The following is a 7,327-nucleotide window of genomic DNA, read 5'->3' as shown; positions in this document are numbered from 1 at the left end:
GATGGGCTTGGACAAGCGGCTGTGACAGTGATGTCATGTACCATGCAAGAGTGACGGACTGTAACTGACGATGTGTGTGCTGTGCTATATGCTCTCTCTCTCTCTGCTCTCCCCATCTTTCATTCCCGCCATCCCGCTCCCATTTGTAGGGTAGCAAACCGATTGAGCTAAACTGGTTAACCTCCCTGCCTTTCCTTCTCCACATTTTCCTTCCTTCTTTCCTTACACCTACATATATGCGAAGCCTCACGGCAACGATGACGGCAAATATTCGCTTGGAGTGTCAATATAATTGCTATTAATTGTAAGTATAATCGCTATAACTGAAACTCAGCTTGTTGGAATGAGGCAGGCGCACAGGATTACAGGCGAAGAAAATCAGTTTGGAAAAGTCTCCAGCATAATCATTTACCAAAAAAGTTGGATGGACTATAAGTTCTGTGCAGCTGTGTTTAAACGAACTGTGACAATAGCTAAAGAGCTACGAAAAGAATGGATTGCATTAATTTTTGTCAGAACCAGAAGATTGGCATGCTTTATGTTTTTACGGAGCGAAAAGGCTTGTTAACAGTCCGTGTGCTTACATTGTGCGGTTCTATACCCCACATAAGCAGCTGATTCGCTAGATGTTATCGCGAAGGGACTCGAAGCACAGTTTTTTTCTCAGTGTCCTAGATTAAGGAAGTTTTAAAGTTCAACATCAGCTTTTGTAGAAGTTATAACGATCGAATTATCCGATGTCAACTGCACATCAATCAGCTTCCTGGAATTACAGTTGCTATGATTAAACTATTCTTTAACTCATCCCAAATGAACTTTTGAATGTATTTAACTGTTCAATACAATATACATGGATTCCGAACTCTAGGAAAAGTGCAGAAATTGTGCTTTTACTTGAAAATCAGAACCTCAGATATTTATTGAACAACATTCCTGTACATCGAATCTAGTCAAAATAACTGAAGAAGTAATCAAAGTTCGGCTAAATGATTTTGCTTCTCGGTGCGTTCTGTGCTCGAGACGAATAAGGTTTACATCTGAATGTTCAATATGGTCGGCTCATGTTGACTTAGAAAGCTGAATTCGACTCGCAAGACAATTAGGAGTTGTCTTGGCGGTAGTAAGTTATTTCAAGAAGTTATGACAGTGTCGAAACGTGGAATTTTAATTTCTAGATTAGCAAGCTGTGCTGTTCCAAACTATGTAGTTGCCTGGGTACAAGAGTTCCTCTCTGGTAGACAATTCTTTTGTTTCGAGGACTGGGCGACATAGGGTGCGTATTAAACAAACGAGAGGCGTGTTATATGAACCAGTTGTTTCTCCGCTTTTGTTTTATACTTTGTTATCTTCTGTCCCAGCTCATCAGGATGTGCAACTCCATCTCTACGCCAACGACATTTCATTTTTCTCCTCATCGCGGGACATCAATACGTTGAATCAAATTTTGCAATCATATTTGTCTGAACTCAAATCCTGGCTGGAAGGACTGTCTTGGGAGGGAGAACTTCAGACCAACATCATCCACACGAATATTCGAGGTAAGTTGCGATTCTCTCAAAGTATAGTATCTGTCAGGCTTGCGTAATTTGTTGCGGGAGATAACGTAGTAGGCATTACACAAAAGATGCACATGCGCTAAAGAAAGGAAGCTCTGTGTCGACAACCAAAAAGTACTGCGCGCACTTTCCGGGATGCACCCGCACCCGAACCCCGTTCCCTCCCCAGTTATTCTTAATTGAATACTTGGGCTCTCTCGGCCTCTAATCAAACGTTTTCCAACATGTCCTACGTAAGATTTTCCGTCAAGGATCAAATGGGTACGCATACGCCGGGAACTAGGTTTTGATGCGAAAGCGTCAAGTGGCCCATTGAACGGAAAAGCCGGTGTGAAGTATGTAGCAGCGAAACTGCAGGTAAATTCCCGTTGGCTGCGACGCCACGTCACGAGCACGCCTCGACGTAGCAGAGTGGGCGAAAGGGAACAGCTGCTGCTGCGATAGCGCACCAGGTGTTGCGTGAGGGGAGAGGGCATCGTCACCACGCCTCGTAACCCTTAAAGCACCTAAATAAAAATAAAGTAGTGCCATTTTTTGAAGAATGCCGCCGTCGTCCTTCCCAGCGCTTTCCCTGCACGCCCGGCCCTCCCATTGGCGGAACGCCATCACGTGCTCTGGCGCGTTTTTGTTGATCGTTTTTTGCTTGCACCGACATCGCGGTGCTAAAACTTGAGAGCGGAGTACGCAGGCGCCGCGTTTCGCGCATCTTTTGTGCTTTTGCAGCGCAGTTCTGTGTTCGCGTTGCCGTTTCGCTGTGCCTTCGGGTGCAGCACAAGTGAAAGGGATGGCAAGCGACAACTCCGTGCTCCATCTGCCAAGCGAGACGCGGCGCAGAGCAAGGTCTCACTTCAAAGAATCAGCCGGGCTGATTTCAACCCAACGCAATGGTCACGGCTCTGTGAAGGAAGGGAGCGATTCTTCGCTCATCACTAATCTCACATGCTGCCGCTTGCTGTACGCGGCTTCGTTGGTTTTTCGCTCTCCTAAGTGCCGCATGTTCGCGCTGCGTTAATTTGCAACTTTCGTGCCCGACTTCAATCAAGTCGTCTGCAAACGCACGCGCTATTTGTCTTCTAAGTCATATATTCTATGACCTGGTCTTTGTTTGACCTGTAAGTATGCGCACAGCACCTTTTGGGTCTATCGCCGTACGTTACGAAGCGGTGACGGTACGTAGGCAAAAAAAAAAAAAAAAAAAAAAAAACTCAGTGCTCTTCCACTCTGTGAGGAAGGATGACCAGCGAAGCTGTGTATCTGGGCCCCTTAATGGCGAACTGCACCTCCGCCTCGGGTCAGCCCGGCATTGCACTATCTTCGGAATCGGCTCACGTATAGGGAGTGCTTAGCGCCTGCTTCACCTCCACCACGGGTCGGCCCTGCATGACACTATCTTCCTGATCGGCCCACGTATGGGGAGTGCTTAACGCCTGCTTCACCTCCGCCGCGGGTCGGCCCGGCATTGCACTAACTTCGGTATCGGCCCACGTATGGGAAATGCTTAGCGCCTGCTTCATCTCCACCACGGGTCGGCCCTGCATGGCACTATCTTCCAGATCGGCCCACGTATGGGGAGTGCTTAACGCCTGCTTCACCTCCGCCGCGGGTCGGCCCGGCATTGCACTAACTTCGGTATCGGCCCACGTATGGGAAGTGCTTAGCGCCTGCTTCATCTCCACCACGGGTCGGCCCTGCATGGCACTATCTTCCAGATCGGCCAACGTATGCGGAGTGCTTAACGCCTGCTTCACCTCCGCCGCGGGTCGGCCCGGCATTGCACTAACTTCGGTATCGGCCCACGTATGGGAAATGCTTAGCGCCTGCTTCATCTCCACCACGGGTCGGCCCTGCATGGCACTATCTTCCAGATCGGCCAACGTATGCGGAGTGCTTAACGCCTGCTTCACCTCCGCCACAGGTCGGCCCGGCATTGTACTATGTCCGGGGTCGGGCCAATGAGTTTTTTGCTTATCACGCCAACGGCATGAAAATTTCGTTGGACGGTAGAGGTATACAGCTTTGCTGTAAAAGGGACGCTTACCTGTGGAAAGACGCTTTTGAGTTGTATGTGACTGTAAATGTAGAAACAGCGTAGGAGAAGTGGTGCGCATGACGTAAGTAGATCTGATTGATGTCACGTCTTCTGCCAAACGCTCGTACGCATGGATGAAAAAAAAAAAAATATTGGCTCCACATTTCAAATAACCGGGGATCAATATTGTGACAGCGTGCTCCTCCACTTTATATAAATGTCAGATCGCGTGTTGCGGGTGCATTCATTCAGTTATCCAATATTCGAAAACAAACAATCTCTCGAAAAAAAAAAAGAAAACTGCTGGTAATGCTATCCACATCGCAAGGCTCTCGATTCTAGAGCAAGCTAATTCCCGCCTGACTCTCAGTGGCCAGGACAAGCTTGAATGTTAACGCAGCGCTTTTTTACTCTGCATTCATTTTGATAAGATAGTGGATAGAACACGCAGCGCAGAACACGCATGCAAGCGGCGACATGACCCGCAGTTGCAGCCTTGCACGCACCTGTGAGGTGACTGCTGCGGCGATTCTCAAGTCCACACACAAAAAAAGAAAATGTGTCGAGTGGCGTAAGCTACCCTGCAAGCGACCGAAGCCACTTGTGCCTCATTATTAGTGGGGTCGCTTCCGCCGATTGATCGGTAGCTCACTAGTCAGTGAAAACTTTTAAGGCAACTACATATATACCGCTGGTCGAGCATTCGCTCTCGCAGCCTGGTCATAATGCTAAAGGTTTGCTGTGTACGTTGGCCGCTTGCCGACGAGGGACTGAAGCTGCTGAAGCGTGAAGGCGACGGCGGTAAATCGGCTAACGCCGAGGTCACGCTCGGCGTAGTTTAGTGTCTCACCGCTAGTAGTTGAGCCAACCAAGGGCAACAACATTCGGACGTCCTCTCTTGACGTTTCGGCAGCCAGTCACAATGTGAAATGAGATCCCTATCAAAATACGACCTAGAAAGCCCGAGCGATACGTAGCGACAGCGTTTGATTCGGAGATGGTCTGCTAGTTCAGCACCGCGTAGAGGCAGCCACGGCCGACAGAAGAGAGAGTGAACGCCGGCGCAGGAGGAGGAGGAAAGGAGATGGTGCTACTTTTACATCCTTTAGGGGTTTCAGTATAGCTGTCAGTTTGGCGTGTTGGTAAACTTAATGATGGAAAAACGCTGCGAAAACGGAGACTTAGGAAGAACACAGGACAAAGCACTACTGGCGACTGGAAATTTTATTTAGGAGAGGAGTTCTAGTATACAGAATGAATGTAGGTCACCGCGAAGCCACTATCGTTGAAAACCAGGATGCAACGAGAGATATCGAGACACGAGTGGCCTTCAATCACAACGAAAGCACGTGTACAACCCCCCTTTTAAATCTAAGTCACAAAGGCCTCTGCCATTTTTTAAAAATAAAAGCTGCACTTCAGGTGGGAACGGTGACGCTCGGTTCTACCAAGATGCGACTGGGATCTTGCAGGCGTCGACAGCGATCAACGTGGTGATGGTGGCCACTCCCCGAGAGGGGGAGTAACCTTCCCTCTCGCTCTCGACGCAAGCTCTCGCCTGTGTTATTGGCCTTTTTCACGCAGATCCCGTGGACACTGGCATGTTTGATCACGTGGTGATGCGTCCATTGCTAGCCTCAGCTGCCTCCGTTGCCTCTTAGTTCACAATGGATGTACATGACCCCCGGTGCGGCTCTGCAAACCTCTGTTTCGGCGGATATGGTGGACGGTGACTGGGTGGACGACACGCGAATCTTTGGTTACAGCTTCAAAGGACATGTAAGCGCTTTCAGAGCTCATTACGCTTTGTCGAAACGGAGCGAGCAGCGTATACGGTGCTTGTAACAAAAGGGGCCCGGGCTGAAAATTTATTACGAACTATCCTAATTTTCCTCTCATGAATTGAATCGGTATGAGTGTATTTCGTTCTTCTTTCTTTATATAGCGAATACTTTTATGCAGCGGTTGGTCACGTTTCTGAATCGGTAAAGTTCCTCGGACGGTCAATATATGATTGTTTAGTTTCTGCCTGATCGCTCGCGGGTACGCCCCGTTGCGATATGTTTGTTCTTTCTGGACACAAGGCTTGTGACGTATATGTTCTGTTCGGTGTCATAACTTATAGCAAATACATATTACTGCTAGCCACTCGCTTACTGTGTGGACTGGCCGTTACGAAACGTTCAGCTTCGGGCATTAATGTGCTGTCGATGTAGTCGCCGTCACCCATGCTTCGGAGCATTAATTGAAGTGTACGCCCGTTCAGTTATTCTTGATACGTTGGCGATAGAGTGGGCGTAAGTTCATGTGTGAGTTGGGGTGTGTGTGTGTAGATAACGTGAGAGAAACTTAATATATGTCAAGAAGCGGTGCTACTTCCTTTGTCACCGTATAACGAGCGGTATACTCACTGGTGCAGACGTTCCGGGATTCAAGTCCTTCACTAGGAGGCTAGCGCTACAACGCGAGCGAATGAGTGATCTTTTCTATCCTCGAGGGAAGCCGTGTATCGCGAAGAGCTGGCAACACAGGCAGTCCTTACGTGGCAGCGGTCTGTGAACTTGGGGACACAGATACATTCCATTCCTTAATATGCCAGTCACAATTTTTGCAGCCAACTACTGCAAATGTCTTCACCCCACCGCTCCATATTTCGCAGCATGAATGAAACGAAAACCTAGTTGCATTTCCGACAGTTGATTGGGCAGAAGAGGAAATGGTTTCGTATTCGTGCGCTTTCGCTGAGGCAACGTGCTGCGCGCCGCCGAAAGCGCCATCTCGTTTCTCTAGAGCAAACTGCTTCGCGAAAAGGGCCAGTAAGTGCGTGTCGGTAAGGCCAAATCAAAACGCGCCAAGCATCTCAACGCGGTCGCTTGTCTGCCAGGAGTAACTCGAAGGAGTGCTCAGCGGCCTTCAATTCGGCATTAATGCTTTCGTATTCGAAACTCGGAAGTGCTTAGGTGTACTCGATTTCTTTTTCTCTTTATTTTGCGGCTTTTAGACGCCCTACCTGGATATTCAGATCGCGATCGGCAAGAATTTTCTAACAGCGCTTTCAAACAGTACCGTGTACTCGCCTCGTCCACGTTTATTCTACGCTTCTCTTTTATCCTAATTCGTTTTGAACTAAATCGTCCGATAATTTTCTTTGCTACAACTACAGCGCAGCTACGTTTTGCACAGAGCGTATAAGCACAAGATAATCGTCGTAACGTCCGAGCCTCCGGGGTAATCGAACGAAGCCACACACGATGAAAAGCGATTTCTGCCGGTTCTGCCGTTGGTCTCCGTGGTTGCCGAAAAAGATTCATAATCGTAGAGAGAGAGAGAGAGAGAGAGAGAGAGAGAGAGAGAGAGAGAGAGAGAGCGTCTAAGAAGGCAGCGAGAGCGTCAAGGCATTGCGAGAGGAGGAGGGGGTTGTCGCGCCTAGTTGAAGGATGTCGATAGTTGTTTTCTTTGTTGCCGAAGCGCCTGAGTAACTGATTTTCTCGCGTTAGCGCGTTGGTATAACACATAGAGTTTCCTACAAAAATTTCTGTAGGAAACTCTATGGTATAACGTCTGCGACTGAACATACGCGAACTTTCCCGCTAGGCCTCGTGGTGGCGCTAGTGATAACGGAGTTTACGGAGCGGCAGCGTCACCATACTAGCGCGCGAGGTTGATTTGGCTGCGACACAAGACACACTCTCGGAGGCTATATTGTGAGCTACTTGGTTCATGTCTAAGGGGATAAATGGGG

Source organism: Dermacentor andersoni, chromosome 11 (assembly GCF_023375885.2).
Source record: "Dermacentor andersoni chromosome 11, qqDerAnde1_hic_scaffold, whole genome shotgun sequence".
NCBI classification, from domain to species: domain Eukaryota; kingdom Metazoa; phylum Arthropoda; class Arachnida; order Ixodida; family Ixodidae; genus Dermacentor; species Dermacentor andersoni.
This window is presented reverse-complemented; position numbering follows the sequence as displayed.